The 23,372-nt window shown below is 45.8% G+C and overlaps 17 non-coding genes and 2 pseudogenes across 17 annotated transcripts; all 19 read right to left on the bottom strand.

Annotated features, from left to right (window-relative positions):
* Positions 1-252: 252 nt before the first annotated feature.
* On the bottom strand, positions 253-443 carry LOC141159417 (U2 spliceosomal RNA). Its single transcript, XR_012249424.1, has one exon. It is a non-coding gene; the product is annotated as a U2 spliceosomal RNA (small nuclear RNA).
* Positions 444-1,560: 1,117 nt separating this feature from the next.
* LOC141159048 (U2 spliceosomal RNA) lies at positions 1,561-1,751 on the bottom strand. Its single transcript, XR_012249062.1, has one exon. It is a non-coding gene; the product is annotated as a U2 spliceosomal RNA (small nuclear RNA).
* Positions 1,752-2,873: 1,122 nt separating this feature from the next.
* LOC141159047 (U2 spliceosomal RNA) lies at positions 2,874-3,064 on the bottom strand. The gene has a single exon (XR_012249061.1). It is a non-coding gene; the product is annotated as a U2 spliceosomal RNA (small nuclear RNA).
* A 1,120-nt stretch (positions 3,065-4,184) lies between these two features.
* On the bottom strand, positions 4,185-4,375 carry LOC141159416 (U2 spliceosomal RNA). The gene has a single exon (XR_012249423.1). It is a non-coding gene; the product is annotated as a U2 spliceosomal RNA (small nuclear RNA).
* Positions 4,376-5,492: 1,117 nt separating this feature from the next.
* Positions 5,493-5,683, bottom strand: LOC141159046 (U2 spliceosomal RNA). The gene has a single exon (XR_012249060.1). It is a non-coding gene; the product is annotated as a U2 spliceosomal RNA (small nuclear RNA).
* Positions 5,684-6,805: 1,122 nt separating this feature from the next.
* Positions 6,806-6,996, bottom strand: LOC141159044 (U2 spliceosomal RNA). The gene has a single exon (XR_012249059.1). It is a non-coding gene; the product is annotated as a U2 spliceosomal RNA (small nuclear RNA).
* Positions 6,997-8,116: 1,120 nt separating this feature from the next.
* Positions 8,117-8,307, bottom strand: LOC141159043 (U2 spliceosomal RNA). The gene has a single exon (XR_012249058.1). It is a non-coding gene; the product is annotated as a U2 spliceosomal RNA (small nuclear RNA).
* Positions 8,308-9,425: 1,118 nt separating this feature from the next.
* On the bottom strand, positions 9,426-9,616 carry LOC141159041 (U2 spliceosomal RNA). Its single transcript, XR_012249056.1, has one exon. It is a non-coding gene; the product is annotated as a U2 spliceosomal RNA (small nuclear RNA).
* Positions 9,617-10,729: 1,113 nt separating this feature from the next.
* LOC141159040 (U2 spliceosomal RNA) lies at positions 10,730-10,920 on the bottom strand. Its single transcript, XR_012249055.1, has one exon. It is a non-coding gene; the product is annotated as a U2 spliceosomal RNA (small nuclear RNA).
* A 1,117-nt stretch (positions 10,921-12,037) lies between these two features.
* LOC141159039 (U2 spliceosomal RNA) lies at positions 12,038-12,228 on the bottom strand. The gene has a single exon (XR_012249054.1). It is a non-coding gene; the product is annotated as a U2 spliceosomal RNA (small nuclear RNA).
* A 1,119-nt stretch (positions 12,229-13,347) lies between these two features.
* LOC141159038 (U2 spliceosomal RNA) lies at positions 13,348-13,538 on the bottom strand. The gene has a single exon (XR_012249053.1). It is a non-coding gene; the product is annotated as a U2 spliceosomal RNA (small nuclear RNA).
* Positions 13,539-14,657: 1,119 nt separating this feature from the next.
* LOC141160253 (U2 spliceosomal RNA) lies at positions 14,658-14,852 on the bottom strand. Its single transcript, XR_012250202.1, has one exon. It is a non-coding gene; the product is annotated as a U2 spliceosomal RNA (small nuclear RNA).
* Positions 14,853-15,649: 797 nt separating this feature from the next.
* On the bottom strand, positions 15,650-15,741 carry LOC141160450 (U2 spliceosomal RNA; annotated as a pseudogene).
* Positions 15,742-16,860: 1,119 nt separating this feature from the next.
* Positions 16,861-17,051, bottom strand: LOC141159037 (U2 spliceosomal RNA). Its single transcript, XR_012249052.1, has one exon. It is a non-coding gene; the product is annotated as a U2 spliceosomal RNA (small nuclear RNA).
* A 1,120-nt stretch (positions 17,052-18,171) lies between these two features.
* LOC141159917 (U2 spliceosomal RNA) lies at positions 18,172-18,362 on the bottom strand. Its single transcript, XR_012249910.1, has one exon. It is a non-coding gene; the product is annotated as a U2 spliceosomal RNA (small nuclear RNA).
* Positions 18,363-19,482: 1,120 nt separating this feature from the next.
* Positions 19,483-19,673, bottom strand: LOC141159036 (U2 spliceosomal RNA). The gene has a single exon (XR_012249051.1). It is a non-coding gene; the product is annotated as a U2 spliceosomal RNA (small nuclear RNA).
* Positions 19,674-20,792: 1,119 nt separating this feature from the next.
* Positions 20,793-20,983, bottom strand: LOC141159035 (U2 spliceosomal RNA). The gene has a single exon (XR_012249050.1). It is a non-coding gene; the product is annotated as a U2 spliceosomal RNA (small nuclear RNA).
* Positions 20,984-22,108: 1,125 nt separating this feature from the next.
* Positions 22,109-22,291, bottom strand: LOC141160195 (U2 spliceosomal RNA). The gene has a single exon (XR_012250152.1). It is a non-coding gene; the product is annotated as a U2 spliceosomal RNA (small nuclear RNA).
* Positions 22,292-23,081: 790 nt separating this feature from the next.
* LOC141160449 (U2 spliceosomal RNA) lies at positions 23,082-23,173 on the bottom strand (annotated as a pseudogene).
* Positions 23,174-23,372: the final 199 nt, after the last annotated feature.

Genomic DNA, 23,372 nt, shown 5'->3' with positions numbered 1-23,372 from the left:
TTATCCAAAAGGAAGTATAGAGGGAGAGCTAGATAGATAGCATTGCATTACATTACATGGCAATGCAATGCACAGTTGCTGAAGTTGAACCAAAATGAGCTTGTCATCTGGCTTCTGCAACTTTTAACATGAAAAATCCAATGAGGAGAAGAAAAGCAAAGCCAAAGAGTCCATCCCAAAATCCGACAAACAAGCCAAATGAACAAAAAGCATTGAATTCAATTCTTTCTGATTTTAGAAACTGCATTAAAGAAGGGGTGCACCGGTCCTGGAGATACTGCAATACCAGGTCAATGCGTGGAGTGGACAGAGCAAGCTCTTTTTCCATCTCCCTGTTCTAAAAATCCATTTAATATATGGTCCCCAGATAGGGGACGTATCAGATATTAAACTGATAAGAACAGATACTACACTTGATCTTAGCCAAAAGGCCAAGAAGCGATAACCAGAATTGGTTTCCGACTACGGTGCCACCCAAGGATTCTGAAAAGTCCATTTGTGGAGATGGCCACCTGGACTCCCGTTAAGAAGACATGCTGTCAACCTCTAGATCCCTCACATGCCTGCACTTTTCGGCTTGCTGCTGCTGCAATCCACGCGTTTTAGATCTGCATAACTCCACCTCTTTTAGCACAGTACCCTCAACCCCCGGCTGTTCCCACCCGCCTCAACACCGTTGGAAGGGAGGAGAACCAATTAAGGCGGGGGGGGGTGGAACGAGCAGCTGTCTACCCTTAGCAGGAGGGTTGCTGATTAATTACCTCTCCTGCTGCTGCTGCTGCTGCTGGCTGTCCAGCAGCAGACTGAAGGTGGCTGCTGCTGTGCGCAGGTATATAAAGGCTCAGAGCCTATTATGACACACGCAGCCAGCGTTCCATTGCCACATTCCGTCTACTGCAGGCGGGATACCTGGATGGCTGAATGTCACTGAGAAGCTCACAGAGACCGCCATAAGCAACAGTTTAAAAGAATGCCACAGACTAATCAACCAAACTTTTTGGGTTGGTTTCTCTTTTATAGTCTGCAGGCATTAAATGAAAGAAGTCAGTGTTCCAGCAGAGGGAGACAACGTTTCAGAAAAGGCATTGTAGCAAACCAAAAAAGAAATTTTAAGCGCAGCAGAGTAACCAGCTCACATACCTGTTAGCTCAGGTGAGTTTAAAAGGCTGCTGTTGATAACAAGGGCATTTGCTAAATAGATGGTGTGTGTGCAACAATATACTGAAAGGTCAATTATATTGTGCAGCTTATCTCACCACCTGTAGTTATTTAGGTGAAAGCTCCAAAATGCTTGCCTAATATGTCTGTTTATCCAAAAGGAAGTATAGAGGGAGAGCTAGATAGATAGCATTGCATTACATTACATGGCAATGCAATGCACAGTTGCTGAAGTTGAACCAAAATGAGCTTGTCATCTGGCTTCTGCAACTTTTAACATGAAAAATCCAATGAGGAGAAGAAAAGCAAAGCCAAAGAGTCCATCCCAAAATCCGACAAACAAGCCAAATGAACAAAAAGCATTGAATTCAATTCTTTCTGATTTTAGAAACTGCATTAAAGAAGGGGTGCACCGGTCCTGGAGATACTGCAATACCAGGTCAATGCGTGGAGTGGACAGAGCAAGCTCTTTTTCCATCTCCCTGTTCTAAAAATCCATTTAATATATGGTCCCCAGATAGGGGACGTATCAGATATTAAACTGATAAGAACAGATACTACACTTGATCTTAGCCAAAAGGCCGAGAAGCGATAACCAGAATTGGTTTCCGACTACGGTGCCACCCAAGGATTCTGAAAAGTCCATTTGTGGAGATGGCCACCTGGACTCCCGTTAAGAAGACATGCTGTCAACCTCTAGATCCCTCACATGCCTGCACTTTTCGGCTTGCTGCTGCTGCAATCCACGCGTTTTAGATCTGCATAACTCCACTTCTTTTAGCACAGTACCCTCAACCCCCGGCTGTTCCCACCCGCCTCAACACCGTTGGAAGGGAGGAGAACCAATTAAGGCGGGGGGGGGGGGGGTGGAACGAGCAGCTGTCTACCCTTAGCAGGAGGGTTGCTGATTAATTACCTCTCCTGCTGCTGCTGCTGCTGCTGGCTGTCCAGCAGCAGACTGAAGGTGGCTGCTGCTGTGCGCAGGTATATAAAGGCTCAGAGCCTATTATGACACGCGCAGCCAGCGTTCCATTGCCACATTCCGTCTACTGCAGGCGGGATACCTGGATGGCTGAATGTCACTGAGAAGCTCACAGAGACCGCCATAAGCAACAGTTTAAAAGAATGCCACAGACTAATCAACCAAACTTTTTGGGTTGGTTTCTCTTTTATAGTCTGCAGGCATTAAATGAAAGAAGTCAGTGTTCCAGCAGAGGGAGACAACGTTTCAGAAAAGGCATTGTAGCAAACCAAAAAAGAAATTTTAAGCGCAGCAGAGTAACCAGCTCACATACCTGTTAGCTCAGGTGAGTTTAAAAGGCTGCTGTTGATAACAAGGGCATTTGCTAAATAGATGGTGTGTGTGCAACAATATACTGAAAGGTCAATTATATTGTGCAGCTTATCTCACCACCTGTAGTTATTTAGGTGAAAGCTCCAAAATGCTTTCCTAATATGTCTGTTTATCCAAAAGGAAGTATAGAGGGAGAGCTAGATAGATAGCATTGCATTACATTACATGGCAATGCAATGCACAGTTGCTGAAGTTGAACCAAAATGAGCTTGTCATCTGGCTTCTGCAACTTTTAACATGAAAAATCCAATGAGGAGAAGAAAAGCAAAGCCAAAGAGTCCATCCCAAAATCCGACAAACAAGCCAAATGAACAAAAAGCATTGAATTCAATTCTTTCTGATTTTAGAAACTGCATTAAAGAAGGGGTGCACCGGTCCTGGAGATACTGCAATACCAGGTCAATGCGTGGAGTGGACAGAGCAAGCTCTTTTTCCATCTCCCTGTTCTAAAAATCCATTTAATATATGGTCCCCAGATAGGGGACGTATCAGATATTAAACTGATAAGAACAGATACTACACTTGATCTTAGCCAAAAGGCCGAGAAGCGATAACCAGAATTGGTTTCCGACTACGGTGCCACCCAAGGATTCTGAAAAGTCCATTTGTGGAGATGGCCACCTGGACTCCCGTTAAGAAGACATGCTGTCAACCTCTAGATCCCTCACATGCCTGCACTTTTCGGCTTGCTGCTGCTGCAATCCACGCGTTTTAGATCTGCATAACTCCACCTCTTTTAGCACAGTACCCTCAACCCCCGGCTGTTCCCACCCGCCTCAACACCGTTGGAAGGGAGGATAACCAATTAAGGCGGGGGGGGGGGGTGGAACGAGCAGCTGTCTACCCTTAGCAGGAGGGTTGCTGATTAATTACCTCTCCTGCTGCTGCTGCTGCTGCTGGCTGTCCAGCAGCAGACTGAAGGTGGCTGCTGCTGTGCGCAGGTATATAAAGGCTCAGAGCCTATTATGACACGCGCAGCCAGCGTTCCATTGCCACATTCCGTCTACTGCAGGCGGGATACCTGGATGGCTGAATGTCACTGAGAAGCTCACAGAGACCGCCATAAGCAACAGTTTAAAAGAATGCCACAGACTAATCAACCAAACTTTTTGGGTTGGTTTCTCTTTTATAGTCTGCAGGCATTAAATGAAAGAAGTCAGTGTTCCAGCAGAGGGAGACAACGTTTCAGAAAAGGCATTGTAGCAAACCAAAAAAGAAATTTTAAGCGCAGCAGAGTAACCAGCTCACATACCTGTTAGCTCAGGTGAGTTTAAAAGGCTGCTGTTGATAACAAGGGCATTTGCTAAATAGATGGTGTGTGTGCAACAATATACTGAAAGGTCAATTATATTGTGCAGCTTATCTCACCACCTGTAGTTATTTAGGTGAAAGCTCCAAAATGCTTGCCTAATATGTCTGTTTATCCAAAAGGAAGTATAGAGGGAGAGCTAGATAGATAGCATTGCATTACATTACATGGCAATGCAATGCACAGTTGCTGAAGTTGAACCAAAATGAGCTTGTCATCTGGCTTCTGCAACTTTTAACATGAAAAATCCAATGAGGAGAAGAAAAGCAAAGCCAAAGAGTCCATCCCAAAATCCGACAAACAAGCCAAATGAACAAAAAGCATTGAATTCAATTCTTTCTGATTTTAGAAACTGCATTAAAGAAGGGGTGCACCGGTCCTGGAGATACTGCAATACCAGGTCAATGCGTGGAGTGGACAGAGCAAGCTCTTTTTCCATCTCCCTGTTCTAAAAATCCATTTAATATATGGTCCCCAGATAGGGGACGTATCAGATATTAAACTGATAAGAACAGATACTACACTTGATCTTAGCCAAAAGGCCAAGAAGCGATAACCAGAATTGGTTTCCGACTACGGTGCCACCCAAGGATTCTGAAAAGTCCATTTGTGGAGATGGCCACCTGGACTCCCGTTAAGAAGACATGCTGTCAACCTCTAGATCCCTCACATGCCTGCACTTTTCGGCTTGCTGCTGCTGCAATCCACGCGTTTTAGATCTGCATAACTCCACCTCTTTTAGCACAGTACCCTCAACCCCCGGCTGTTCCCACCCGCCTCAACACCGTTGGAAGGGAGGAGAACCAATTAAGGCGGGGGGGGGTGGAACGAGCAGCTGTCTACCCTTAGCAGGAGGGTTGCTGATTAATTACCTCTCCTGCTGCTGCTGCTGCTGCTGGCTGTCCAGCAGCAGACTGAAGGTGGCTGCTGCTGTGCGCAGGTATATAAAGGCTCAGAGCCTATTATGACACACGCAGCCAGCGTTCCATTGCCACATTCCGTCTACTGCAGGCGGGATACCTGGATGGCTGAATGTCACTGAGAAGCTCACAGAGACCGCCATAAGCAACAGTTTAAAAGAATGCCACAGACTAATCAACCAAACTTTTTGGGTTGGTTTCTCTTTTATAGTCTGCAGGCATTAAATGAAAGAAGTCAGTGTTTCAGCAGAGGGAGACAACGTTTCAGAAAAGGCATTGTAGCAAACCAAAAAAGAAATTTTAAGCGCAGCAGAGTAACCAGCTCACATACCTGTTAGCTCAGGTGAGTTTAAAAGGCTGCTGTTGATAACAAGGGCATTTGCTAAATAGATGGTGTGTGTGCAACAATATACTGAAAGGTCAATTATATTGTGCAGCTTATCTCACCACCTGTAGTTATTTAGGTGAAAGCTCCAAAATGCTTGCCTAATATGTCTGTTTATCCAAAAGGAAGTATAGAGGGAGAGCTAGATAGATAGCATTGCATTACATTACATGGCAATGCAATGCACAGTTGCTGAAGTTGAACCAAAATGAGCTTGTCATCTGGCTTCTGCAACTTTTAACATGAAAAATCCAATGAGGAGAAGAAAAGCAAAGCCAAAGAGTCCATCCCAAAATCCGACAAACAAGCCAAATGAACAAAAAGCATTGAATTCAATTCTTTCTGATTTTAGAAACTGCATTAAAGAAGGGGTGCACCGGTCCTGGAGATACTGCAATACCAGGTCAATGCGTGGAGTGGACAGAGCAAGCTCTTTTTCCATCTCCCTGTTCTAAAAATCCATTTAATATATGGTCCCCAGATAGGGGACGTATCAGATATTAAACTGATAAGAACAGATACTACACTTGATCTTAGCCAAAAGGCCGAGAAGCGATAACCAGAATTGGTTTCCGACTACGGTGCCACCCAAGGATTCTGAAAAGTCCATTTGTGGAGATGGCCACCTGGACTCCCGTTAAGAAGACATGCTGTCAACCTCTAGATCCCTCACATGCCTGCACTTTTCGGCTTGCTGCTGCTGCAATCCACGCGTTTTAGATCTGCATAACTCCACTTCTTTTAGCACAGTACCCTCAACCCCCGGCTGTTCCCACCCGCCTCAACACCGTTGGAAGGGAGGAGAACCAATTAAGGCGGGGGGGGGGGGGGTGGAACGAGCAGCTGTCTACCCTTAGCAGGAGGGTTGCTGATTAATTACCTCTCCTGCTGCTGCTGCTGCTGCTGGCTGTCCAGCAGCAGACTGAAGGTGGCTGCTGCTGTGCGCAGGTATATAAAGGCTCAGAGCCTATTATGACACGCGCAGCCAGCGTTCCATTGCCACATTCCGTCTACTGCAGGCGGGATACCTGGATGGCTGAATGTCACTGAGAAGCTCACAGAGACCGCCATAAGCAACAGTTTAAAAGAATGCCACAGACTAATCAACCAAACTTTTTGGGTTGGTTTCTCTTTTATAGTCTGCAGGCATTAAATGAAAGAAGTCAGTGTTCCAGCAGAGGGAGACAACGTTTCAGAAAAGGCATTGTAGCAAACCAAAAAAGAAATTTTAAGCGCAGCAGAGTAACCAGCTCACATACCTGTTAGCTCAGGTGAGTTTAAAAGGCTGCTGTTGATAACAAGGGCATTTGCTAAATAGATGGTGTGTGTGCAACAATATACTGAAAGGTCAATTATATTGTGCAGCTTATCTCACCACCTGTAGTTATTTAGGTGAAAGCTCCAAAATGCTTTCCTAATATGTCTGTTTATCCAAAAGGAAGTATAGAGGGAGAGCTAGATAGATAGCATTGCATTACATTACATGGCAATGCAATGCACAGTTGCTGAAGTTGAACCAAAATGAGCTTGTCATCTGGCTTCTGCAACTTTTAACATGAAAAATCCAATGAGGAGAAGAAAAGCAAAGCCAAAGAGTCCATCCCAAAATCCGACAAACAAGCCAAATGAACAAAAAGCATTGAATTCAATTCTTTCTGATTTTAGAAACTGCATTAAAGAAGGGGTGCACCGGTCCTGGAGATACTGCAATACCAGGTCAATGCGTGGAGTGGACAGAGCAAGCTCTTTTTCCATCTCCCTGTTCTAAAAATCCATTTAATATATGGTCCCCAGATAGGGGACGTATCAGATATTAAACTGATAAGAACAGATACTACACTTGATCTTAGCCAAAAGGCCGAGAAGCGATAACCAGAATTGGTTTCCGACTACGGTGCCACCCAAGGATTCTGAAAAGTCCATTTGTGGAGATGGCCACCTGGACTCCCGTTAAGAAGACATGCTGTCAACCTCTAGATCCCTCACATGCCTGCACTTTTCGGCTTGCTGCTGCTGCAATCCACGCGTTTTAGATCTGCATAACTCCACCTCTTTTAGCACAGTACCCTCAACCCCCGGCTGTTCCCACCCGCCTCAACACCGTTGGAAGGGAGGAGAACCAATTAAGGCGGGGGGGGGGGGTGGAACGAGCAGCTGTCTACCCTTAGCAGGAGGGTTGCTGATTAATTACCTCTCCTGCTGCTGCTGCTGCTGCTGGCTGTCCAGCAGCAGACTGAAGGTGGCTGCTGCTGTGCGCAGGTATATAAAGGCTCAGAGCCTATTATGACACGCGCAGCCAGCGTTCCATTGCCACATTCCGTCTACTGCAGGCGGGATACCTGGATGGCTGAATGTCACTGAGAAGCTCACAGAGACCGCCATAAGCAACAGTTTAAAAGAATGCCACAGACTAATCAACCAAACTTTTTGGGTTGGTTTCTCTTTTATAGTCTGCAGGCATTAAATGAAAGAAGTCAGTGTTCCAGCAGAGGGAGACAACGTTTCAGAAAAGGCATTGTAGCAAACCAAAAAAGAAATTTTAAGCGCAGCAGAGTAACCAGCTCACATACCTGTTAGCTCAGGTGAGTTTAAAAGGCTGCTGTTGATAACAAGGGCATTTGCTAAATAGATGGTGTGTGTGCAACAATATACTGAAAGGTCAATTATATTGTGCAGCTTATCTCACCACCTGTAGTTATTTAGGTGAAAGCTCCAAAATGCTTGCCTAATATGTCTGTTTATCCAAAAGGAAGTATAGAGGGAGAGCTAGATAGATAGCATTGCATTACATTACATGGCAATGCAATGCACAGTTGCTGAAGTTGAACCAAAATGAGCTTGTCATCTGGCTTCTGCAACTTTTAACATGAAAAATCCAATGAGGAGAAGAAAAGCAAAGCCAAAGAGTCCATCCCAAAATCCGACAAACAAGCCAAATGAACAAAAAGCATTGAATTCAATTCTTTCTGATTTTAGAAACTGCATTAAAGAAGGGGTGCACCGGTCCTGGAGATACTGCAATACCAGGTCAATGCGTGGAGTGGACAGAGCAAGCTCTTTTTCCATCTCCCTGTTCTAAAAATCCATTTAATATATGGTCCCCAGATAGGGGACGTATCAGATATTAAACTGATAAGAACAGATACTACACTTGATCTTAGCCAAAAGGCCGAGAAGCGATAACCAGAATTGGTTTCCGACTACGGTGCCACCCAAGGATTCTGAAAAGTCCATTTGTGGAGATGGCCACCTGGACTCCCGTTAAGAAGACATGCTGTCAACCTCTAGATCCCTCACATGCCTGCACTTTTCGGCTTGCTGCTGCTGCAATCCACGCGTTTTAGATCTGCATAACTCCACCTCTTTTAGCACAGTACCCTCAACCCCCGGCTGTTCCCACCCGCCTCAACACCGTTGGAAGGGAGGAGAACCAATTAAGGCGGGGGGGGGGTGGAACGAGCAGCTGTCTACCCTTAGCAGGAGGGTTGCTGATTAATTACCTCTCCTGCTGCTGCTGCTGCTGCTGGCTGTCCAGCAGCAGACTGAAGGTGGCTGCTGCTGTGCGCAGGTATATAAAGGCTCAGAGCCTATTATGACACGCGCAGCCAGCGTTCCATTGCCACATTCCGTCTACTGCAGGCGGGATACCTGGATGGCTGAATGTCACTGAGAAGCTCACAGAGACCGCCATAAGCAACAGTTTAAAAGAATGCCACAGACTAATCAACCAAACTTTTTGGGTTGGTTTCTCTTTTATAGTCTGCAGGCATTAAATGAAAGAAGTCAGTGTTCCAGCAGAGGGAGACAACGTTTCAGAAAAGGCATTGTAGCAAACCAAAAAAGAAATTTTAAGCGCAGCAGAGTAACCAGCTCACATACCTGTTAGCTCAGGTGAGTTTAAAAGGCTGCTGTTGATAACAAGGGCATTTGCTAAATAGATGGTGTGTGTGCAACAATATACTGAAAGGTCAATTATATTGTGCAGCTTATCTCACCACCTGTAGTTATTTAGGTGAAAGCTCCAAAATGCTTGCCTAATATGTCTGTTTATCCAAAAGGAAGTATAGAGGGAGAGCTAGATAGATAGCATTGCATTACATTACATGGCAATGCAATGCACAGTTGCTGAAGTTGAACCAAAATGAGCTTGTCATCTGGCTTCTGCAACTTTTAACATGAAAAATCCAATGAGGAGAAGAAAAGCAAAGCCAAAGAGTCCATCCCAAAATCCGACAAACAAGCCAAATGAACAAAAAGCATTGAATTCAATTCTTTCTGATTTTAGAAACTGCATTAAAGAAGGGGTGCACCGGTCCTGGAGATACTGCAATACCAGGTCAATGCGTGGAGTGGACAGAGCAAGCTCTTTTTCCATCTCCCTGTTCTAAAAATCCATTTAATATATGGTCCCCAGATAGGGGACGTATCAGATATTAAACTGATAAGAACAGATACTACACTTGATCTTAGCCAAAAGGCCGAGAAGCGATAACCAGAATTGGTTTCCGACTACAGTGCCACCCAAGGATTCTTAAAAGTCCATTTGTGGAGATGGCCACCTGGACTCCCGTTAAGAAGACATGCTGTCAACCTCTAGATCCCTCACATGCCTGCACTTTTCGGCTTGCTGCTGCTGCAATCCACGCGTTTTAGATCTGCATAACTCCACCTCTTTTAGCACAGTACCCTCAACCCCCGGCTGTTCCCACCCGCCTCAACACCGTTGGAAGGGAGGAGAACCAATTAAGGCGGGGGGGGGGGTGGAACGAGCAGCTGTCTACCCTTAGCAGGAGGGTTGCTGATTAATTACCTCTCCTGCTGCTGCTGCTGGCTGTCCAGCAGCAGACTGAAGGTGGCTGCTGCTGTGCGCAGGTATATAAAGGCTCAGAGCCTATTATGACACGCGCAGCCAGCGTTCCATTGCCACATTCCGTCTACTGCAGGCGGGATACCTGGATGGCTGAATGTCACTGAGAAGCTCACAGAGACCGCCATAAGCAACAGTTTAAAAGAATGCCACAGACTAATCAACCAAACTTTTTGGGTTGGTTTCTCTTTTATAGTCTGCAGGCATTAAATGAAAGAAGTCAGTGTTCCAGCAGAGGGAGACAACGTTTCAGAAAAGGCATTGTAGCAAACCAAAAAAGAAATTTTAAGCGCAGCAGAGTAACCAGCTCACATACCTGTTAGCTCAGGTGAGTTTAAAAGGCTGCTGTTGATAACAAGGGCATTTGCTAAATAGATGGTGTGTGTGCAACAATATACTGAAAGGTCAATTATATTGTGCAGCTTATCTCACCACCTGTAGTTATTTAGGTGAAAGCTCCAAAATGCTTGCCTAATATGTCTGTTTATCCAAAAGGAAGTATAGAGGGAGAGCTAGATAGATAGCATTGCATTACATTACATGGCAATGCAATGCACAGTTGCTGAAGTTGAACCAAAATGAGCTTGTCATCTGGCTTCTGCAACTTTTAACATGAAAAATCCAATGAGGAGAAGAAAAGCAAAGCCAAAGAGTCCATCCCAAAATCCGACAAACAAGCCAAATGAACAAAAAGCATTGAATTCAATTCTTTCTGATTTTAGAAACTGCATTAAAGAAGGGGTGCACCGGTCCTGGAGATACTGCAATACCAGGTCAATGCGTGGAGTGGACAGAGCAAGCTCTTTTTCCATCTCCCTGTTCTAAAAATCCATTTAATATATGGTCCCCAGATAGGGGACGTATCAGATATTAAACTGATAAGAACAGATACTACACTTGATCTTAGCCAAAAGGCCGAGAAGCGATAACCAGAATTGGTTTCCGACTACGGTGCCACCCAAGGATTCTGAAAAGTCCATTTGTGGAGATGGCCACCTGGACTCCCGTTAAGAAGACATGCTGTCAACCTCTAGATCCCTCACATGCCTGCACTTTTCGGCATGCTGCTGCTGCAATCCACGCGTTTTAGATCTGCATAACTCCACCTCTTTTAGCACAGTACCCTCAACCCCCGGCTGTTCCCACCCGCCTCAACACCGTTGGAAGGGAGGAGAACCAATTAAGGCGGGGGGGGGTGGAACGAGCAGCTGTCTACCCTTAGCAGGAGGGCTGCTGATTAATTACCTCTCCTGCTGCTGCTGCTGCTGCTGGCTGTCCAGCAGCAGACTGAAGGTGGCTGCTGCTGTGCGCAGGTATATAAAGGCTCAGAGCCTATTATGACACGCGCAGCCAGCGTTCCATTGCCACATTCCGTCTACTGCAGGCAGGATACCTGGATGGCTGAATGTCACTGAGAAGCTCACAGAGACCGCCATAAGCAACAGTTTAAAAGAATGCCACAGACTAATCAACCAAACTTTTTGGGTTGGTTTCTCTTTTATAGTCTGCAGGCATTAAATGAAAGAAGTCAGTGTTCCAGCAGAGGGAGACAACGTTTCAGAAAAGGCATTGTAGCAAACCAAAAAAGAAATTTTAAGCGCAGCAGAGTAACCAGCTCACAAACCTGTTTGCTCAGGTGAGTTTAAAAGGCTGCTGTTGATAACAAGGGCATTTGCTAAATAGATGGTGTGTGTGCAACAATATACTGAAAGGTCAATTATATTGTGCAGCTTATCTCACCACCTGTAGTTATTTAGGTGAAAGCTCCAAAATTCTTGCCTAATATGTCTGTTTATCCAAAAGGAAGTATAGAGGGAGAGCTAGATAGATAGCATTGCATTACATTACATGGCAATGCAATGCACAGTTGCTGAAGTTGAACCAAAATGAGCTTGTCATCTGGCTTCTGCAACTTTTAACATGAAAAATCCAATGAGGAGAAGAAAAGCAAAGCCAAAGAGTCCATCCCAAAATCCGACAAACAAGCCAAATGAACAAAAAGCATTGAATTCAATTCTTTCTGATTTTAGAAACTGCATTAAAGAAGGGGTGCACCGGTCCTGGAGATACTGCAATACCAGGTCAATGCGTGGAGTGGACAGAGCAAGCTCTTTTTCCATCTCCCTGTTCTAAAAATCCATTTAATATATGGTCCCCAGATAGGGGACGTATCAGATATTAAACTGATAAGAACAGATACTACACTTGATCTTAGCCAAAAGGCCGAGAAGCGATAACCAGAATTGGTTTCCGACTACGGTGCCACCCAAGGATTCTGAAAAGTCCATTTCTGGAGATGGCCACCTGGTCTCCCGTTAAGAAGACATGCTGTCAACCTCTAGATCCCTCACATGCCTGCACTTTTCGGCTTGCTGCTGCTGCAATCCACGCGTTTTAGATCTGCATAACTCCACCTCTTTTAGCACAGTACCCTCAACCCCCGGCTGTTCCCACCCGCCTCAACACCGTTAGAAGGGAGGAGAACCAATTAAGGTGGGGGGGGGGGTGGAACGAGCAGCTGTCTACCCTTAGCAGGAGGGTTGCTGATTAATTACCTCTCCTGCTGCTGCTGCTGCTGCTGGCTGTCCAGCAGCAGACTGAAGGTGGCTGCTGCTGTGCGCAGGTATATAAAGGCTCAGAGCCTATTATGACACGCGCAGCCAGCGTTCCATTGCCACATTCCGTCTACTGCAGGCGGGATACCTGGATGGCTGAATGTCACTGAGAAGCTCACAGAGACCGCCATAAGCAACAGTTTAAAAGAATGCCACAGACTAATCAACCAAACTTTTTGGGTTGGTTTCTCTTTTATAGTCTGCAGGCATTAAATGAAAGAAGTCAGTGTTCCAGCAGAGGGAGACAACGTTTCAGAAAAGGCATTGTAGCAAACCAAAAAAGAAATTTTAAGCGCAGCAGAGTAACCAGCTCACATACCTGTTAGCTCAGGTGAGTTTAAAAGGCTGCTGTTGATAACAAGGGCATTTGCTAAATAGATGGTGTGTGTGCAACAATATACTGAAAGGTCAATTATATTGTGCAGCTTATCTCACCACCTGTAGTTATTTAGGTGAAAGCTCCAAAATGCTTGCCTAATATGTCTGTTTATCCAAAAGGAAGTATAGAGGGAGGGCTAGATAGATAGCATTGCATTACATTACATGGCAATGCAATGCACAGTTGCTGAAGTTGAACCAAAATGAGCTTGTCATCTGGCTTCTGCAACTTTTAACATGAAAAATCCAATGAGGAGAAGAAAAGCAAAGCCAAAGAGTCCATCCCAAAATCCGACAAACAAGCCAAATGAACAAAAAGCATTGAATTCAATTCTTTCTGATTTTAGAAACTGCATTAAAGAAGGGGTGCACCGGTCCTGGAGATACTGCAATACCAGGTCAATGCGTGGAGTGGACAGAGCAAGCTCTTTTTCCATCTCCCTGTTCTAAAAATCCATTTAATATATGGTCCCCAGATAGGGGACGTATCAGATATTAAACTGATAAGAACAGATACTACACTTGATCTTAGCCAAAAGGCCGAGAAGCGATAACCAGAATTGGTTTCCGACTACGGTGCCATCCAAGGATTCTGAAAAGTCCATTTGTGGAGATGGCCACCTGGACTCCCGTTAAGAAGACATGCTGTCAACCTCTAGATCCCTCACATGCCTGCACTTTTCGGCTTGCTGCTGCTGCAATCCACGCGTTTTAGATCTGCATAACTCCACCTCTTTTAGCACAGTACCCTCAACCCCCGGCTGTTCCCACCCGCCTCAACACCGTTGGAAGGGAGGAGAACCAATTAAGGCGGGGGGGGGGGTGGAACGAGCAGCTGTCTACCCTTAGCAGGAGGGTTGCTGATTAATTACCTCTCCTGCTGCTGCTGCTGCTGCTGGCTGTCCAGCAGCAGACTGAAGGTGGCTGCTGCTGTGCGCAGGTATATAAAGGCTCAGAGCCTATTATGACACGCGCAGCCAGCGTTCCATTGCCACATTCCGTCTACTGCAGGCGGGATACCTGGATGGCTGAATGTCACTGAGAAGCTCACAGAGACCGCCATAAGCAACAGTTTAAAAGAATGCCACAGACTAATCAACCAAACTTTTTGGGTTGGTTTCTCTTTTATAGTCTGCAGGCATTAAATGAAAGAAGTCAGTGTTCCAGCAGAGGGAGACAACGTTTCAGAAAAGGCATTGTAGCAAACCAAAAAAGAAATTTTAAGCGCAGCAGAGTAACCAGCTCACATACCTGTTAGCTCAGGTGAGTTTAAAAGGCTGCTGTTGATAACAAGGGCATTTGCTAAATAGATGGTGTGTGTGCAACAATATACTGAAAGGTCAATTATATTGTGCAGCTTATCTCACCACCTGTAGTTATTTAGGTGAAAGCTCCAAAATGCTTGCCTAATATGTCTGTTTATCCAAAAGGAAGTATAGAGGGAGAGCTAGATAGATAGCATTGCATTACATTACATGGCAATGCAATGCACAGTTGCTGAAGTTGAACCAAAATGAGCTTGTCATCTGGCTTCTGCAACTTTTAACATGAAAAATCCAATGAGGAGAAGAAAAGCAAAGCCAAAGAGTCCATCCCAAAATCCGACAAACAAGCCAAATGAACAAAAAGCATTGAATTCAATTCTTTCTGATTTTAGAAACTGCATTAAAGAAGGGGTGCACCGGTCCTGGAGATACTGCAATACCAGGTCAATGTGTGGAGTGGACAGAGCAAGCTCTTTTTCCATCTCCCTGTTCTAAAAATCCATTTAATATATGGTCCCCAGATAGGGGACGTATCAGATATTAAACTGATAAGAACAGATTTTTTTTCTTTTTGCTTTTTTTTTTTTCTATCGAAAGCCCGAATTCGTGTACAAAACCCGAGTGCGCTTAAAAAAGTGACAAGTGCCACAAAAAAAGTGCACTAGGATGCTGGTCTTCTTGAAACCCTCTCCAAAAGGAGAAGGGTCCCCCAAACCATTCCCCGTCCCTCCGAGCCAAAAGGCCACAGCGAGGAACAGGGACAAAAAGCCACCTCCAGCCGAAGCCAGAGGCGACCCAATCTTACCCCCTGCACCTGCCCGAGTTCTCACCCGAGCAAGGCACTGGGAGCCAAAGACTGTGCTCCCCTCCCGGAAGAGGGGAGCCAACAACGCTCTCCTCCCAAAAGAGGAGAGCCAGGGGGGGTTCAGGGGGGAGCGGAACCTGATGGCCACACACTCCCCCCCTAGACCTGCCAAGAGAGGAACCCGTAAGGGAACCGCATCCCGACAAAATCCTAGTAGGACGTGACACACGTGAATAAGTGGACACACAGTGACAAAGAAATTAAATAAATAGTGAAGGTTTCACAGTATAATACTGCCCGGACCTTCGACCGGGAATTGAAAAATTCCCCATCCTAAGGCCAGAAGGCCCGGAATAAGGGTGTGTGCGAAGAAAGAAAATTTGAAGTGCTTGTGCAAATGTGCCATAAACTCAAGTGGGGTTCCCAATCCCAGTGAGTTAAGGCACCCCAGGGTCACCACTCCTGGGGCACTTCACACTTCGGGCTTTCGATCTTCCCCGGCCCAATGGCGTCGATCCTGGGGGGCCATGCTTTCCACCAGATGACTATATTAGCCACCTGGCGTACTAACAAGCGCCTAAACCCCAGTGTGCATAATGTATCAATCTACTAGGGCGGCCAACATCCAAAACCGCCTTTTCGAAAGATACTACACTTGATCTTAGCCAAAAGGCCGAGAAGCGATAACCAGAATTGGTTTCCGACTACGGTGCCACCCAAGGATTCTGAAAAGTCCATTTGTGGAGATGGCCACCTGGACTCCCGTTAAGAAGACATGCTGTCAACCTCTAGATCCCTCACATGCCTGCACTTTTCGGCTTGCTGCTGCTGCAATCCACGCGTTTTAGATCTGCATAACTCCACCTCTTTTAGCACAGTACCCTCAACCCCCGGCTGTTCCCACCCGCCTCAACACCGTTGGAAGGGAGGAGAACCAATTAAGGCGGGGGGGGGGGTGGAACGAGCAGCTGTCTACCCTTAGCAGGAGGGTTGCTGATTAATTACCTCTCCTGATGCTGCTGCTGCTGCTGGCTGTCTAGCAGCAGACTGAAGGTGGCTGCTGCTGTGCGCAGGTATATAAAGGCTCAGAGCCTATTATGACACGCGCAGCCAGCGTTCCATTGCCACATTCCGTCTACTGCAGGCGGGATACCTGGATGGCTGAATGTCACTGAGAAGCTCACAGAGACCGCCATAAGCAACAGTTTAAAAGAATGCCACAGACTAATCAACCAAACTTTTTGGGTTGGTTTCTCTTTTATAGTCTGCAGGCATTAAATGAAAGAAGTCAGTGTTCCAGCAGAGGGAGACAACGTTTCAGAAAAGGCATTGTAGCAAACCAAAAAAGAAATTTTAAGCGCAGCAGAGTAACCAGCTCACATACCTGTTAGCTCAGGTGAGTTTAAAAGGCTGCTGTTGATAACAAGGGCATTTGCTAAATAGATGGTGTGTGTGCAACAATATACTGAAAGGTCAATTATATTGTGCAGCTTATCTCACCACCTATAGTTATTTAGGTGAAAGCTCCAAAATGCTTGCCTAATATGTCTGTTTATCCAAAAGGAAGTATAGAGGGAGAGCTAGATAGATAGCATTGCATTACATTACATGGCAATGCAATGCACAGTTGCTGAAGTTGAACCAAAATGAGCTTGTCATCTGGCTTCTGCAACTTTTAACATGAAAAATCCAATGAGGAGAAGAAAAGCAAAGCCAAAGAGTCCATCCCAAAATCCGACAAACAAGCCAAATGAACAAAAAGCATTGAATTCAATTCTTTCTGATTTTAGAAACTGCATTAAAGAAGGGGTGCACCGGTCCTGGAGATACTGCAATACCAGGTCAATGCGTGGAGTGGACAGAGCAAGCTCTTTTTCCATCTCCCTGTTCTAAAAATCCATTTAATATATGGTCCCCAGATAGGGGACGTATCAGATATTAAACTGATAAGAACAGATACTACACTTGATCTTAGCCAAAAGGCCGAGAAGCGATAACCAGAATTGGTTTCCGACTACGGTGCCACCCAAGGATTCTGAAAAGTCCATTTGTGGAGATGGCCACCTGGACTCCCGTTAAGAAGACATGCTGTCAACCTCTAGATCCCTCACATGCCTGCACTTTTCGGCTTGCTGCTGCTGCAATCCACGCGTTTTAGATCTGCATAACTCCACCTCTTTTAGCACAGTACCCTCAACCCCCGGCTGGTCCCACCCGCCTCAACACCGTTGGAAGGGAGGAGAACCAATTAAGGCGGGGGGGGGGGGTGGAACGAGCAGCTGTCTACCCTTAGCAGGAGGGTTGCTGATTAATTACCTCTCCTGCTGCTGCTGCTGCTGCTGGCTGTCCAGCAGCAGACTGAAGGTGGCTGCTGCTGTGCGCAGGTATATAAAGGCTCAGAGCCTATTATGACACGCGCAGCCAGCGTTCCATTGCCACATTCCGTCTACTGCAGGCGGGATACCTGGATGGCTGAATGTCACTGAGAAGCTCACAGAGACCGCCATAAGCAACAGTTTAAAAGAATGCCACAGACTAATCAACCAAACTTTTTGGGTTGGTTTCTCTTTTATAGTCTGCAGGCATTAAATGAAAGAAGTCAGTGTTCCAGCAGAGGGAGACAACGTTTCAGAAAAGGCATTGTAGCAAACCAAAAAAGAAATTTTAAGCGCAGCAGAGTAACCAGCTCACATACCTGTTAGCTCAGGTGAGTTTAAAAGGCTGCTGTTGATAACAAGGGCATTTGCTAAATAGATGGTGTGTGTGCAACAATATACTGAAAGGTCAATTATATTGTGCAGCTTATCTCACCACCTGTAGTTATTTAGGTGAAAGCTCCAAAATGCTTGCCTAATATGTCTGTTTATCCAAAAGGAAGTATAGAGGGAGAGCTAGATAGATAGCATTACATTACATTACATGGCAATGCAATGCACAGTTGCTGAAGTTGAACCAAAATGAGCTTGTCATCTGGCTTCTGCAACTTTTAACATGAAAAATCCAATGAGGAGAAGAAAAGCAAAGCCAAAGAGTCCATCCCAAAATCCGACAAACAAGCCAAATGAACAAAAAGCATTGAATTCAATTCTTTCTGATTTTAGAAACTGCATTAAAGAAGGGGTGCACCGGTCCTGGAGATACTGCAATACCAGGTCAATGCGTGGAGTGGACAGAGCAAGCTCTTTTTCCATCTCCCTGTTCTAAAAATCCATTTAATATATGGTCCCCAGATAGGGGACGTATCAGATATTAAACTGATAAGAACAGATACTACACTTTATCTTAGCCAAAAGGCCGAGAAGCGATAACCAGAATTGGTTTCCGACTACGGTGCCACCCAAGGATTCTGAAAAGTCCATTTGTGGAGATGGCCACCTGGACTCCCGTTAAGAAGACATGCTGTCAACCTCTAGATCCCTCACATGCCTGCACTTTTCGGCTTGCTGCTGCTGCAATCCACGCGTTTTAGATCTGCATAACTCCACCTCTTTTAGCACAGTACCCTCAACCCCCGGCTGTTCCCACCCGCCTCAACACCGTTGGAAGGGAGGAGAACCAATTAAGGCGGGGGGGGGGGGTGGAACGAGCAGCTGTCTACCCTTAGCAGGAGGGTTGCTGATTAATTACCTCTCCTGCTGCTGCTGCTGCTGCTGGCTGTCCAGCAGCAGACTGAAGGTGGCTGCTGCTGTGCGCAGGTATATAAAGGCTCAGAGCCTATTATGACACGCGCAGCCAGCGTTCCATTGCCACATTCCGTCTACTGCAGGCGGGATACCTGGATGGCTGAATGTCACTGAGAAGCTCACAGAGACCGCCATAAGCAACAGTTTAAAAGAATGCCACAGACTAATCAACCAAACTTTTTGGGTTGGTTTCTCTTTTATAGTCTGCAGGCATTAAATGAAAGAAGTCAGTGTTCCAGCAGAGGGAGACAACGTTTCAGAAAAGGCATTGTAGCAAACCAAAAAAGAAATTTTAAGCGCAGCAGAGTAACCAGCTCACATACCTGTTAGCTCAGGTGAGTTTAAAAGGCTGCTGTTGATAACAAGGGCATTTGCTAAATAGATGGTGTGTGTGCAACAATATACTGAAAGGTCAATTATATTGTGCAGCTTATCTCACCACCTGTAGTTATTTAGGTGAAAGCTCCAAAATGCTTGCCTAATATGTCTGTTTATCCAAAAGGAAGTATAGAGGGAGAGCTAGATAGATAGCATTGCATTACATTACATGGCAATGCAATGCACAGTTGCTGAAGTTGAACCAAAATGAGCTTGTCATCTGGCTTCTGCAACTTTTAACATGAAAAATCCAATGAGGAGAAGAAAAGCAAAGCCAAAGAGTCCATCCCAAAATCCGACAAACAAGCCAAATGAACAAAAAGCATTGAATTCAATTCTTTCTGATTTTAGAAACTGCATTAAAGAAGGGGTGCACCGGTCCTGGAGATACTGCAATACCAGGTCAATGCGTGGAGTGGACAGAGCAAGCTCTTTTTCCATCTCCCTGTTCTAAAAATCCATTTAATATATGGTCCCCAGATAGGGGACGTATCAGATATTAAACTGATAAGAACAGATACTACACTTGATCTTAGCCAAAAGGCCGAGAAGCGATAACCAGAATTGGTTTCCGACTACGGTGCCACCCAAGGATTCTGAAAAGTCCATTTGTGGAGATGGCCACCTGGACTCCCGTTAAGAAGACATGCTGTCAACCTCTAGATCCCTCACATGCCTGCACTTTTCGGCTTGCTGCTGCTGCAATCCACGCGTTTTAGATCTGCATAACTCCACCTCTTTTAGCACAGTACCCTCAACCCCCGGCTGTTCCCACCCGCCTCAACACCGTTGGAAGGGAGGAGAACCAATTAAGGCGGGGGGGGAGGTGGAACGAGCAGCTGTCTACCCTTAGCAGGAGGGTTGCTGATTAATTACCTCTCCTGCTGCTGCTGCTGCTGCTGGCTGTCCAGCAGCAGACTGAAGGTGGCTGCTGCTGTGCGCAGGTATATAAAGGCTCAGAGCCTATTATGACACGCGCAGCCAGCGTTCCATTGCCACATTCCGTCTACTGCAGGCGGGATACCTGGATGGCTGAATGTCACTGAGAAGCTCACAGAGACCGCCATAAGCAACAGTTTAAAAGAATGCCACAGACTAATCAACCAAACTTTTTGGGTTGGTTTCTCTTTTATAGTCTGCAGGCATTAAATGAAAGAAGTCAGTGTTCCAGCAGAGGGAGACAACGTTTCAGAAAAGGCATTGTAGCCAACCAAAAAAAAAATTTTAAGCGCAGCAGAGTAACCAGCTCCCATACCTGTTAGCTCAGGTGAGTTTAAAAGGCTGCTGTTGATAACAAGGGCATTTGCTAAATAGATGGTGTGTGTGCAACAATATACTGAAAGGTCAATTATATTGTGCAGCTTATCTCACCACCTGTAGTTATTTAGGTGAAAGCTCCAAAATGCTTGCCTAATATGTCTGTTTATCCAAAAGGAAGTATAGAGGGAGAGCTAGATAGATAGCATTGCATTACATTACATGGCAATGCAATGCACAGTTGCTGAAGTTGAACCAAAATGAGCTTGTCATCTGGCTTCTGCAACTTTTAACATGAAAAATCCAATGAGGAGAAGAAAAGCAAAGCCAAAGAGTCCATCCCAAAATCCGACAAACAAGCCAAATGAACAAAAAGCATTGAATTCAATTCTTTCTGATTTTAGAAACTGCATTAAAGAAGGGGTGCACCGGTCCTGGAGATACTGCAATACCAGGTCAATGCGTGGAGTGGACAGAGCAAGCTCTTTTTCCATCTCCCTGTTCTAAAAATCCATTTAATATATGGTCCCCAGATAGGGGACGTATCAGATATTAAACTGATAAGAACAGATACTACACTTGATCTTAGCCAAAAGGCCGAGAAGCGATAACCAGAATTGGTTTCCGACTACGGTGCCACCCAAGGATTCTGAAAAGTCCATTTGTGGAGATGGCCACCTGGACTCCCGTTAAGAAGACATGCTGTCAACCTCTAGATCCCTCACATGCCTGCACTTTTCGGCTTGCTGCTGCTGCAATCCACGCGTTTTAGATCTGCATAACTCCACCTCTTTTAGCACAGTACCCTCAACCCCCGGCTGTTCCCACCCGCCTCAACACCGTTGGAAGGGAGGAGAACCAATTAAGGCGGGGGGGGGGGGGGTGGAACGAGCAGCTGTCTACCCTTAGCAGGAGGGTTGCTGATTAATTACCTCTCCTGCTGCTGCTGCTGCTGCTGCTGGCTGTCCAGCAGCAGACTGAAGGTGGCTGCTGCTGTGCGCAGGTATATAAAGGCTCAGAGCCTATTATGACACGCGCAGCCAGCGTTCCATTGCCACATTCCGTCTACTGCAGGCGGGATACCTGGATGGCTGAATGTCACTGAGAAGCTCACAGAGACCGCCATAAGCAACAGTTTAAAAGAATGCCACAGACTAATCAACCAAACTTTTTGGGTTGGTTTCTCTTTTATAGTCTGCAGGCATTAAATGAAAGAAGTCAGTGTTCCAGCAGAGGGAGACAACGTTTCAGAAAAGGCATTGTAGCAAACCAAAAAAGAAATTTTAAGCGCAGCAGAGTAACCAGCTCACATACCTGTTAGCTCAGGTGAGTTTAAAAGGCTGCTGTTGATAACAAGGGCATTTGCTAAATAGATGGTGTGTGTGCAACAATATACTGAAAGGTCAATTATATTGTGCAGCTTATCTCACCACCTGTAGTTATTTAGGTGAAAGCTCCAAAATGCTTGCCTAATATGTCTGTTTATCCAAAAGGAAGTATAGAGGGAGAGCTAGATAGATAGCATTGCATTACATTACATGGCAATGCAATGCACAGTTGCTGAAGTTGAACCAAAATGAGCTTGTCATCTGGCTTCTGCAACTTTTAACATGAAAAATCCAATGAGGAGAAGAAAAGCAAAGCCAAAGAGTCCATCCCAAAATCCGACAAACAAGCCAAATGAACAAAAAGCATTGAATTCAATTCTTTCTGATTTTAGAAACTGCATTAAAGAAGGGGTGCACCGGTCCTGGAGATACTGCAATACCAGGTCAATGCGTGGAGTGGACAGAGCAAGCTCTTTTTCCATCTCCCTGTTCTAAAAATCCATTTAATATATGGTCCCCAGATAGGGGACGTATCAGATATTAAACTTATAAGAACAGATTTTTTTTTTTATCGAAAGCCCGAATTCGTGTACAAAACCCGAGTGCGCTTAAAAAAGTGACAAGTGCCACAAAAAAAGTGCACTAGGATGCTGGTCTTCTTGAAACCCTCTCCAAAAGGAGAAGGGTCCCCCAAACCATTCCCCGTCCCTCCGAGCCAAAAGGCCACAGCGAGGAACAGGGACAAAAAGCCACCTCCAGCCGAAGCCAGAGGCGACCCAATCTTACCCCCAGCACCTGCCCGAGTTCTCACCCGAGCAAGTCACTGGGAGCCAAAGACTGTGCTCCCCTCCCGGAAGAGGGGAGCCAACAAAGCTCTCCTCCCAAAAGAGGAGAGCCAGGGGGGGTTCAGGGGGGAGCGGAACCTGATGGCCACACACTCCCCCCCTAGACCTGCCAAGAGAGGAACCCGTAAGGGAACCGCATCCCGACAAAGTCCTAGTAGGACGTGACACACGTGAATAAGTGGACACACAGTGACAAAGAAATTAAATAAATAGTGAAGGTTTCACAGTATAATACTGCCCGGACCTTCGACCGGGAATTGAAAAATTCCCCATCCTAAGGCCAGAAGGCCCGGAATAAGGGTGTGTGCGAAGAAAGAAAATTTGAAGTGCTTGTGCAAATGTGCCATAAACTCAAGTGGGGTTCCCAATCCCAGTGAGTTAAGGCACCCCAGGGTCACCACTCCTGGGGCACTTCACACTTCGGGCTTTCGATCTTCCCCGGCCCAATGGCGTCGATCCTGGGGGGCCATGCTTTCCACCAGATGACTATATTAGCCACCTGGCATACTAACAAGCGCCTAAACCCCAGTGTGCATAATGTATCAATCTACTAGGGCGGCCAACATCCAAAACCGCCTTTTCGAAAGATACTACACTTGATCTTAGCCAAAAGGCCGAGAAGCGATAACCAGAATTGGTTTCCGACTACGGTGCCACCCAAGGATTCTGAAAAGTCCATTTGTGGAGATGGCCACCTGGACTCCCGTTAAGAAGACATGCTGTCAACCTCTAGATCCCTCACATGCCTGCACTTTTCGGCTTGCTGCTGCTGCAATCCACGCGTTTTAGATCTGCATAACTCCACCTCTTTTAGCACAGTACCCT

The sequence above is a fragment of the Phyllobates terribilis genome, unplaced genomic scaffold, assembly GCF_046119375.1.
Source record: "Phyllobates terribilis strain yellow unplaced genomic scaffold, ASM4611937v1 Scaffold_8__6_contigs__length_399053987, whole genome shotgun sequence".
Classification (NCBI taxonomy): domain Eukaryota; kingdom Metazoa; phylum Chordata; class Amphibia; order Anura; family Dendrobatidae; genus Phyllobates; species Phyllobates terribilis.
This window is presented reverse-complemented; position numbering and strand designations above follow the sequence as displayed.